Here is a 12,881-nt window from a genome sequence, read left to right on the forward strand (position 1 = left end):
ACATCATCCATCATCATCCCCCTACATGCTCTTTCATATCCTCTCCATCTCACAAAGCTTCTCCTAACCATCTTCCCAAAGCTTACCACAACAATGTAAATGCCAACTTCAAAATGCATAAAGCTAAAAATCCACATCCTAGGCAATCATATGTCTATTCTAAAAGACATACTCCAAAAAGGAAAAATCCAATCAAAGAATGCAAAACAATGCAAAAGCCTATGAAAAGAAAATCCAAAACCATGTGGATCCCCAAGAAAAAAGTTGAAACCCAATGCATAATGGCATCCACCATTGCTAATCCCCCATCTAGTGACTCATGTCCCCCATCTCCTAACTCCATCTTGGGTGCCTATATCCCCAAGCACGCTTCCACAAATCCTTCATCACGCTCGCATCTACCATCTATCCCCCATATGCTCTTTTCACACCCGTTCCAACATGTGCCAATGCTGCTCTTGCGAGCATCCCCATCTCATGCTCCTTTCCAGCATTTTCATCCCTCCATCTCCTACCATCAATCCTATCTAATCCGATCTATTGCATAAATCACACATCGGGTGTACCAACAGCCAGTGAAAAATCCCAAAAAAGCCAAAATAGCTGAAGAAAGCCAAAATCATTCCAGCTAAGTCCAAAGTCAAAAAGTCAAAAAAGAAAAGAAAAATAAAGTGTCCACTGGTGAAAACTTGGCAGTTCAAGCACCTTGGACAAGTACCATGATGAAAACTTGGCAAACAAGCGTCATGCGTAATCCTGCCATCCCCAGCTTAGCCTATCACCCTCATGCTTTTGGTCATCTCTTGACATCCACCTCCATCTTCCAATCTATCCACCTATCCTCCATCCTCCAGCTTCCATCTCACACCATCCACTAATCTTATGCAGCTTCAGCCAATCATCTCAGCTATCATCCATCTCCCTAGCCCCTTCAGCTTTTTCCATCCTAGCTTCAATCCTATCACATCCATCATAAGACCTCCTTCCGCATGTTATCTTCTGATTGGGGGCACTATATTCCTTGGAGATCTTGTCTTGCCCATCCTCCCTTGTCATTGGTATCTAACTCTAGGCTATCCTCATGCAAACCCAATGTCATCTCTTTATATCCATCATAATCCTAGCTATCTACCATCCTATCCAGCCATCTCATCCTGCTCCTCTAGCTATCCTTGGTCACAAAATCTCTCATCATCATTGGATGCATCCTGCCAAATCCATATCTTTCGCTATCACCCCACCCTTAGCTTTCGCATCTTGCACAACATCGAACCATCCCGCTATCCTATCATCCTGAGCTTTTGCCTGTATCATACCTATCATTGGTCCGTTAGCTTGTACCATATCTTGATTAGCCCACTTGTAAATATCTTGGTCCGTCAGCTTGTACATCCTCTTTAGCTTAGTACCATTGTATCTATCCAGCTTTTGTGTCAGTTCCTCCTTGATCAGCATCTTGCACACATCGCACATCTTGGTTAGCTATTCCAATGCATCCTTTAGCTAGATCTCCTATCACCAAAGTGTTATCTTTCTTAGTTCAGCTTGCCAGACGCATCACTCATCCAAATCCACCAGCTTAGGTGCTCTCCGATAGGTCCTTGCAGGATATAGCTTTCCTCATGTCTGATCTTGGTCTGTTAGTACCTCATCCTACCCATCTCGTTGGCAAACGGTTCTCTTTTGGATTTTCACTTTCTTTCGATTTGGAATCTTCCCTTTTGGGTCTTGAAGTATCTTTTCCAAGCAATCCTTTTGTTCCCTCCTCAAGGTTGCCATGATCTTCCATATTATGGTATACTGTGAATGGGGCAATCTAGGCGTAACGTCTTGATCAAGTCTTTTGTTTGTTTTTCTTTTCTGCTTGTGGGTTACCCAGTGTCATTTCCACACTGCTTCCTCTAGGATTCATGTGTGATACTGAGGCAATCCTTGCGTGTTTTTTTTGAGTCAGTTCATCAGTCCTCTGGACAGTTGGTGAAAAGGCCTTGATGTTCTTGGTAACCTTGGAAATTAACCAACAGTCCTACAGCAAATCTAGTGCTCAACTACATGGTGGTACTTCTCTTTGAAGTATCCCCCCGCTCAAAAAGCTTCAATGGTTTTCCTTCATCTCCATTATCCCCCATCTGTATCCAGCATCCATCTCTCCTACCCCAGCTTATGCATTAGTATCTCTTTGAATCACTCATCACTCTTAGCTTTAGGGATCCACAATCCTAGTCTTAGGGATCCACCAATCCAAATCAATCCACCAAGCCTCATCTTTTGAGATCCACAATCCTAGTCCTAGGGATCTCCGAAACCCATCTTCCACTAATCTGACTCTTTGAAATCCTGTTGCATCAGCTTTATAATCCCCTCATCCATCTCCCTATCCTGGATTTCTTTTTATAGCGCTCTGCTCCATCATCCTCCACCTTCCCTAAGGTCTTAAGCTTGCTTCCTCTTGTGCATCTGATTCTCCTTTATCATTCTCCCATAGTGAGAGTTTGAGCTAATTCAGCCCCTTCTCTTTGCCAATCTGAGTCTCCTTGCTCATCTTGGATTCTTGTACTTTTCAAGAAGCCATCGAGCCTCACTTTCTCTCCTCGCTACCTTCTTGAGGGGGCATCTCACAGTCCATTCTCTCCTCTTCTGCTCTAGCCTTGGGCATCTTATTTTATTATCTCTGATGCCATGCCACTTGCGGCATCACATCAAAGAGGGGCAAAATGTAGACACCTAAAAACCTTTAGAAAATAAAGTATTTTTATTTTCTGAAAAAGTCCTGATGACATCATCATTTATTAATTAATTAATTAATTTTCATGCCATTAAATCCCTTTATCTTAATTAAAAATATTTAATTAAGGAACCCTCCCAAAAATGTTTAAATCTTATTTAAACATTATTTCCTTATTTATTAATTATTTAATTAATAAATTGACCAAAAATCCTAAAATAAATAAAAAATTTATTTTTTGCCCAAAACTTGGCCAATTTCCTTATGACCAATAACCTCTTCCAAAATCTTCTAATCCTTCTTTAATTTCAATTAAAGGCTAATCTCATCATTTCCTACCCCTAATCCCAACTCAAAATATTTAATTAAGATTAAATATTTTGAGTTGGGATTAGGGGTAGGAAATGATGAGATTAGCCTTTAATTGAAATTAAAGAAGGATTAGAAGATTTTGGAAGAGGTTATTGGTCATAAGGAAATTGGCCAAGTTTTGGGCAAAAAATAAATTTTTTATTTATTTTAGGATTTTTGGTCAATTTATTAATTAAATAATTAATAAATAAGGAAATAATGTTTAAATAAGATTTAAACATTTTTGGGAGGGTTCCTTAATTAAATATTTTTAATTAAGATAAAGGGATTTAATGGCATGAAAATTAATTAATTAATTAAATAATTAATTAATTAATAAATGATGATGTCATCAGGACTTTTTCAGAAAATAAAAATACTTTATTTTCTAAAGGTTTTTAGGTGTCTACAGTTTGTGGTGGAGAAATTTTGAGGGGGTGTTGTTGAAGTGTATTGATCAAGAAAAGGCAAAAGAGGTCTTAAATGAAATGCATGCTAGAGTGTGTGGAGGACACTATATGGCCAAGACTACTGCACATAAAGTCATGAGGGCTAGATTTTGGTGGCCCTCTCTCTTCAAGGATGCTCAAATTATGATTAGGAAATGTGACCCTTGTCAGAGGTTTGTTGGAAAATTGAAGTTCTTAGGTAATACTCCATTGAAGCCAGTGGAAGTCCAAGCACCTTTTCAATAATGGGGTATGGATTTCATAGGAGATATTTCCCCTAAGTCTAGCACTAGCTATTCTTGGATTCTAGTGGCTACTAAATACTTTGCAAAGTGGGTAGAAGCTATCCCCACAAGAAATGCAACAAGTAAAGCTATCAACAATTTCCTATTGAATAATATTATCTCCATATTTGGTTGTCCTTAGAAAATTGTAATAGACAATGCAATGTGCTTCAAGTCTGAAGAATTCATCAAATTTTGTGATAAATATGGAATAACAAGATCATCATCTTCTCCTTATCATCCACAAGGAAATGGACAGGTTGAATCCACAAATAAGAGCCTATTGAAGGTTATTAAGAGAACCTTGGATGATAAAAAGAAAACATGGGATTCCAAGTTATAGTTAGCAATATGGGCTGATAGAGTAACTATGAAGAAAGCCATTGATGTAGCTCCATTTGATATGGTGTATGGAATTCAAGCAAGAATTCCTTAGAATAACCTGGTAGGTTTGTATAACTACATTCAAATGTATGATGAAGATATCATTGATGATATGCAAGAAATATTGGATGAACTAGTTGGGCTAACCAAGACCAGGAAAGAAGCATCAATCAGAAACCAAAAGTTGTAATTATAGGTTAAAGAACTCTATGATAAGAGGATAGTGAGCAAGAAATTTGAAAGTGGAGATTTGGTCCTTATATGGAATGCCAGGATAGAAGATAGAGGAAAACATGGCAAATTTGATCCTATCTAGTTAGGCTCTTATCTAATTGAAAATACTTGGGGTGAGGATTCTTATATACTCAAAGATCTATTAGACAATATTCTTGATCTATCAGTTCATGGATAGTTCTTGAAGAGGTATTTTTCTTTTAAAATACTTATTTTCTCCATTAATAGTAGTCTAGGTTTCCTTGTACATTTTGTGTAATCTTTGTCTTTTATATACAATCCGTGTATATTCTTCTATTCTGCATTCTTGCTCTCTCTAAATCGTCATATTAAAACTCAGGTATGTGGTCTGCTTCTCCTAGAAATTCTGAGCCCTCACTTGAATCCATAGGATTCAATGTCCCTAGACAGAGCCACTGGTGGTCTAAATTTTTGTATGATAGAAATCCTTTGTCCAGATATAGAAAAGTTAGATTGTACCCATTAATGGATAATAGGGTTTCTAGATAAGTCATCCATTTGCTAGCCTTTGAAATTTTTTGTGAAAACCCTACGTTTCATTCCATTCATAAATTTTCAGGTGCAAAATATTTGAAATTTCAAATCGGGCGAATATTTTGTTGTCTTTTTATCTTCCTCACCCCTAAGCTACCTTTCCTCTCAGATTCCTCAACCGTCCAATCTAAATAGATCCACCATTATCGTTACCTCACTATAAAAACATGCAAAATCTTTATGTATAATGAGGTAGCGAGTGCCAGAAAGTTATAAAACGAGACCACAAAATAAAGATACAGTAGTCAGAGATTTAATTTTTGGCTAACTTTGCAGTCACGTACACCTTACAAGTATTGTCGGAATAGGAAAAGGGACCCAATAGAAGTCAGCATCGGAATGAGAATTTTTTTGATACCTTGCTACCTCGCTATTAGAAAAAATGAGCATCTCACCATTAGAAAAGTAGCGAGGCACCGTAAAATTAAAGACATGATGGCCTCAAAATTTATCGGTACCCATGATTTGTCTAGGAGGCATGACAAGTAATAACTGCTATTGTCAGAAGCAGTTGGTAGGAGCAATAACGATTTGATGGGTCGTTGTATTTCATGGCACCGAGATTTATTAAAGTTGCCAGAGCTTGCTACCTCACTATCAAAAAAATTTGACATCTCACCATTAGTGAAGTAGTGAGGCGCCATGAAAATCAAAAACTAGTGGGACCTCAAGTAACATGGATGGTGACTAGGACTGAAGTAAGTTCTTGTTGGGTGCTAGCAGTGCAAGATTTTCCTACATCATCAATACCCTGGACCCATGCCACATTCATAAAGTGTACAAGAGATCCTGATCATCAGATCAAAGTAGAATCAACAGTCCTCGCTATCTCACTTTGGAAAGTTGCAAGTTGTTTAAGCTATCTAGCATAGCAAGTATGGGACCCACCACCTTTCAGGGAGCTTTGTGTAGTTTCTCCACCTTTGATTTAATCTCATATCAACGACCATCACTATCTTGCCATGAAGAGTTTCTAGGGTGATACATATAGCAAGGTAGCAAATGAGGGCCCACCACTATCCTTCTAAGCAATACAGTAACATATCATCTGCAAGATCAAGATACGATTCATGGTTGTTACTACTTTTCTATGGCAAGGTGCTCATTCTTTATGTATAGCAAAGTAGCAACCTGTTGACACATGTCCTCAGTCACCAGTGGGTCCAGACAAAAGTGCCATCAAGGAAGGAGCTGTGTATGTGGGAAATTTTCATTGGATCGATTAACCAACTTGTCAAGTGCAACACCTAGTTGTCTTGCTCCATATCCCATGATCATAGGATTTTTAAAGATCGATGACATAGATTTAAACACAAAAGGTGGTGCCAATCTATGTATTAATTAGACATGAAAGCTTCACATGTGAGGAAAAATAGATTATAATACAGAAGATTTTATCAGTTTCACCTTACGCAAAAAAAGATTTTGAGCTATTCCTAAGCAGAAGGAATTACTAAAGAAGATTGTGCTAGAGTTTGGTAAGTTTGTGAAGTAGTTTGTTTGCGAAAAAATTATAGGAATAAAGAGGAAAATGAGGACAAAATTCAAGTAAGTAATCCTGTTGTAATCTCTATTGGTTTTTTAGTGCTATAAAACATAATCAAAGATGCATCTAAAGAAGGGATTTTCAGGTCAAGTAAATTACTTGGATAGAAATGTACATGATGACTTGCTTGAGTTGCTACCTAAGTCTACTATAGAGATAGTGCAAGTTAAAAAGTTGACCTCATTAAAGCCTAGGTTGAGGATAGCCGATGGATTATATGATAAGGAAAATTGGGTCCAGGATGCTCAAACTTTGCACACCAATTTAAATTTGTTCAAGAAATGGTCTGTAGAAAGGAAAATGTATTCCCCAAATGCCAACATATGGAATTTTGACTTGGGAAAGCTAGTTGTTGCCAGTGTATTCATGGATTATGACCTCATTGAGGCCATGGCAAAGAGTTATGATCAAGCCACTAGGGTAGTGAGATGACTAGATGGTGAAATTCTAATCACCATCAGTCCAGAAGAGATTAGGGAAGTTTTCCCTTTGGGACTTCTCACTAGGTTTCATGTGCCTGTTGATTTGACAGAGTTAGAAAAGAATAAATGTCAAAGAAGGATGTAGTTAGAAAAGGTGCATTGAAGGACCACATTGGGAGAATTGGAACCCTACCAGCAATAACATCATCCTCTAAAGAACCTTTCAAGAAAGCATGCTTCAATGCTAGGGTAGTAGAGATATACAAGACACTGAGCAGAGTTTTTGGAGAGGGTGAAGAAGATTTTATCCCTATGAGCTTCATGTAAATGATCACTCAAATCTCCTCTTTCGGTGTAGAAATAATTTTTGATTTTGCTTCCTACCTGGCTAATGAGATTCAAAGTTGATTGGTGGGAATTCTAAAGGGCAAGGTGGAGAAGATTTGGGGCCAATAATCCCTGTTAATGCATATGTTTCTATTTAAGGGGGTTACATAATTTGGTAAAGAAATGGTCTTAAATAGAGAACAAGAGATGGAAGCACTGTCAGTTCAATTATGGAGTGCAGATATGACTGGGGAGGCAGAAAATGCTAGTTTTGTTAGATTTGACAAGCACTTTTCCTCTAAACTAAGATGCCTAATATTGAGTGACAATCCTAGAATTCCTAAGGCACTAATGCACCTTATTAGGCCTATGGAAAAACCCCATAATATTAAAGTTTCACATAATTCAGGAGATATTATCCCATATTCAGTTTCAACAGTTATTAGAATTTATGGATTCAAGGGAACACCCCATGTACTACCTTACCAAGTAACCTTAAAGGTAGGAGTAGCTGAATTTTTGTGGCAGTTGGGAGGAGTAGAAGAAGCCTTTTTGCACAAAAGGGGAATAGGATCAATTTTTCCCACTTGCACAATAGCCCACTAGTTTGTAATAACCAAGGAAGGGTGGGTCTTCCTCTACAAAGTTTTGGAGTAGTGTAAAACGTCAATACCTCACTCTCATTTTTGTGATGTAGAAGGTTTCTTTAATTAAGCCCTTGGGCAAAGGATCAAGCTTCATCCAGTTGAGCATGAATTCTATTTCCCTAAAGATGTAATAAGGAATGAGTACTCTCTACAGGAGCAAGAAACAAAGATAGCAAACTGGAGAGTCTATTCAAAAATTTTGGATTTTATTAATTGTTTTGAAAAAGGTTACAACCCTCTTAGTAATGTTGTAACTATTGCAAATAGAATAAATAAGCTTATGAGTACATTCCCCAAAATAATGGAGGTAATGAATGAGAAGAAGCAACATTTCATTGATTCTTTTCAAGATAAAGCCAAGGAAATAATGTGAAGATTGGGTTTCACTCCCAATAGAGGTGCATGCCCACTGGTTGTGCAAAGGAGGATAGGATATACTATCATTTTGGATCAAAGGCCCATTGTGAATAAAGGAAAACAAATAGTTGAATCTATTAGTGCTACTTTTGAAGAAAGGCCACCTGAACCCTCTCCTAAGAGAAGAAAGATAATAAAGGAAGAGGAACCACATGATGAAAGTTACTCACCTTCCTAAATCCCTATGAGAATTAAGGAGGAGCAGCTCACTAATGAAAAAATTGAACATATTGGATAACAAGGGGGAGTGGTTGTTACCTAGGCAGAGATTGATGAAGGGAACCCCCAAGAGCCTACTGTGCCAAGTTTTGAGTTAACTATAGAAGATTTTAGAGGAAGGGGATTAGACCTTGTTTTGGAACAAGCCAATCAATAATTTTTGTCAGATGACAGTTTTGTAAGGTCTAGGGCTTTCTATCAGTTTCCTTGGAGGGAAAACATGCACATTTTTGAGGAAAGATGTAAAAATATGAAAGCAGAGCATCCAAAAATGGATGAAACCTCCATTTAGAATCAAATAAAGGAACAAATGATACAAGAGTCCCATAATATAACCCCTGAAGAGGGGAGATAGATGGTAAAGCCTGCAAATATTTTATTATTGCCTAATTGGGACATTGCTGATGCCTTGATTTTTAATTCTGTGTCAAATAATTTTGGATTGCAAGATCCAGATAAAAAGGACTTCTTGGGAACTGCATTGAATAATGACCAAGCTACTCTTATTATGTGGTCATTAAGAAGAGGATCCATGGCTGCTCCATCACAGCCTGATGATTTAGGATTAACAAGGAGTATCATTGTGAGGAGAGTTGCTGATACCTCACATGTATAGGCAGGCCACATGAATGTAAATTATTCTCAATTTTCCTTGGCTACTGCAGAAAGGGAAGAAAAAGAGATGATTGTGCTGCAGAGCAAGTATGAAATAGTGGTGGATGCCTATAATAAAGAGGTAAAAAAGAGAGTTGAACTTGAGAACAAGCTATTGGGAAAATCCACTAGGCCAAGAATAACATACCCTCACCTGCCAGTTGAACCCTTCAAATCCACCCCCCTCATAGAAATACCAGATACACCCTAAAGGCCACAGTACTACACTACTAAGGATTTTGAAGAAGAAAAGGGTAAACAGTGGGATTTACATGTAGAATTGGAATCCAAATATGAAGATAAACTAAGAAAAGCTCTTACATATTTGGGGGACAAAGTTGAATGGGCACTAATTTATGATTAGTTGGCTAGGGTGATCAGTATCTGGGAGGATTTGAAAGCCAGTGATGAGGCTCTAAAGCCTATTGTGAATAAATGGGTAAGAAGGGAGAAAGCAATAACATTTTTGTGTTTCTATGTTATAGATGATTCTTTTGATTAAATTGAAAAAACATTTGATATTATTTCTAATCTTGTTGGTTTTGATAATAAAAGGATTCATTTACAAAAAATAGTAGTAGGCTACTTGAACAAGTACAAGAGCCAAAAATTTAGTTTGTTTCCTCGTGACCTAGATAAAAGAAATATTTTGATAAGAAAAGAGGAATGGGCAAAAGAACTTGATGATTTATTCTATTTAAGAATGAATCAAGTCATAAATGAAATAGGGCATGCATGGTGGGCTACCACAACATAAGAAATGGTGAAGGCCCAAATATTCTTTGATTCTTTAAAACAAGAATTTTTTGCTATTGATAATGAGGCTAAATATATATTAAAGAGCCATAGGGATATTTTGCAATTCAATTGGCCAGATGACACATTATTTGACAAGTGGATGGTAGAAATGGCTCCTGGTGAAAATGTTGATGAAGATGAAACTTATAGTGATGAGGTGCAGGGTGAGGAAATCCAAATCATTGAAACCGTCACTACTCAGGTCCAACCAGAAGAAGAAGACAAGAATAGTCTATCACTTTCAGTTGCTGACTTAGGACCACAGGATGTTGATATAGCTAAAGAAGGGGAAATGGTCGAAGTTGTTCCTACCATATAGGATAAAGATGGTGAAAGCCTATAGGTGGAGGCTAATGTGCCATCGTTAGAAAAAGCTTCATCATTGGCTAATTTGGAAGTTGCATACGAAGAGGGATTAGATCAATAGCCAACTCAACAACACTAGAACATGTGGCAGAACCTGACCCACCAAAAAGAATGTTTTGATTTTGATATGTTCTGTTACCCACCTTTTTGTCATTTTGTGACAGGTGCATGTAAATATTTCTTGTAAAGGACACCTATCAATTTCTCTTAGCCTGAAGCTTGTTGTATCTCACATTATATAGATGAGATTCCAGGGCTAGAGAAAGGGTCCGAATTCTAGTTTTTCTAAGTGATATACTTAGTCTATTTTTGGTCCATTGTTTTGGAGCAAGTTTATGATGTATTTTCTCTGTTAGTTCGTAAGAACACATGAATAATAAAATGATCCCTTTGTTTCTTCTTAAGGTCCTTCTGATTTTACTGTAAATGTATACAATTTTCAAAGAAAATTAATATAAATTATGAGTTGTCCCCATATTAGTTCTTTCTAAATCTTGTCTCCTTTTGATTACTTGGTTATCTTGATATTGTAAAAGTAAAGGCTTGTGCAATTGAATGTATTCTAGTTAGGTTGTATATCTGTTCATCACTGCTATTAATTTAATGGATTAAGTAAAAGCCTTGATGAATTTGATAAGATTGTTGTATTAGGGGAAATGATTTTTGAATTATGAATTCTGATAAGAATTTCTAATAAAATTTGTTTTAAGGAAACAAATTAGATCTAAGGATTTGCTGTAAACTCTGAACCCCAATGGATTAGGCATTGGTCAAATTGATTTAGCTGAAAGAGAGATTTATCATAAATGGTTTTCAAATGCAGAATTGTAATCAATTTTACTTTTATTTCTTGAAGATTTTCAAATTTGGCCTATACTTGTTTGCATGGAATGTTTTATCTTCAGTTAGCCACTATTGTTGGGAACATCTACAGACCTATAGAAGAATTTTGGCCAGATCTGTTATATGGGATGTGTTTAGCAAATTGTCATGAATTATGCATGTATTTGAGGATTTGAGATGAGAATTAGAATGAAACTAAAATAATGCTCATATAGTGTTTCCCAGTCTTGAATCATCCTTGAGTATACCCACCCTGGTTTTGTAGAGCCTGAAGAGTAGAAAACTGCCCTTGGTTTTGTTGAAGTTGGGCCCAAATGGTTTGCACATACAATTGCTAATAAGAATTGGCTAGTCTTTAGATTGTGTGAGTAATGTCATCTTGGAGTTGAGCATTTTGTTGCTTAGTAGTTTTAAAACACCAACAGGTTTCTCCTTAAATGATTAGGGAAGTGTTCAATCTTAACCATAACTGTGTTGTGCATGAAACCATTGGCATGGTGTTGGAAATCTGATTGAAAAGATCATTGATGAAGAAGATTGATTGAAAGAGGGAGATTTTTGTTAAAATAATGTTTTCAATCATTGTTTTCTCATTGGTGGCAAGCCTGCTATGTGTAGAAATGACATTTTCTTATAAGATCCAAGTACTATCACTTAGTTGATTGATAAAGATGATTTGATCAATGAGATGTAACAAGAGCACCTAAGGGAAAGGTTGAGTTATGATGTTGTAAAGAAGTGCAAGGATCAGTTAAGAAAATGGTTAAATAGTGTATTGATAACATACTCAAAGATAAATAGATTGGCTACACTTAGAAACATTGGAGGAATGAGTTGTAATAAGGTTGACTGTAAAGCTTAAAGTAAGTTCATTAGTGGGTGTTGAGAAAGCTAGTTGAAGTCGAGAAAATTTTCAATTGGAGCTGAGCAAAAGGAAAATCTAGTGTGTGCCAAGTGATTATCAAGTGCTGAGTGAAGTTCAAGTGTTGAGAAAAACAATAGGTGTCAAGCATCATAAAATCTTAGTAGGTGCCAGGTGAACTTCAGGTGTCGAGCATCAGTAAAGCATAGCAGGTGTTGAGTAACACAGTATTTTATGAGCACTAGTATTTCAATAGTGCCTAGCTGCTATATTATTGAAAATGTCAAAGATTTGCCAAATCTAAGCTGACATAGTTGTTATCTTAAATTTTGTGAACTAGTTGGATTATAAGGATGATGAGCTAGTGGCACAGAATTCTATGTAAACCATTTTTGGGTGAATTCAAAAGGATTATTCAAGAAGTTTCTAGAGGAAACATAATTTGGGTTAGATATAATGAATCCTACATAATCCATACAAATTGAAATTAAAGGATGGAAGAATAAAATGGAAAAAGAAGTACCAGACTTCTATTGAAGGTGTCATAGACCAAGAAGAAAATGTTGTTGATGTTGTTGTTGCAGTGCCAAATTGTGAAGTGGTTAGAAGGGTGTCAATGAGAAGGCATATAGGAGAAAGAAGAGCATAGAGGGTTTGCTTCAACAAGTGGTTAGAGAAAGATGGTTGCATTGGTACATTAAGCATGGTGACTCAAGAAGAAAAAGCTTGAAAGGAGGGCAAGCTGACAAATTTGTAGAGGTTGAAGGCCATGCAATTTGAAGCGTTGAAGAGTGATCT

This window comes from Cupressus sempervirens, chromosome 1, assembly GCF_028749045.1.
Source record: "Cupressus sempervirens isolate cs-2001-9-10 chromosome 1, ASM2874904v1, whole genome shotgun sequence".
NCBI lineage: Eukaryota > Viridiplantae > Streptophyta > Pinopsida > Cupressales > Cupressaceae > Cupressus > Cupressus sempervirens.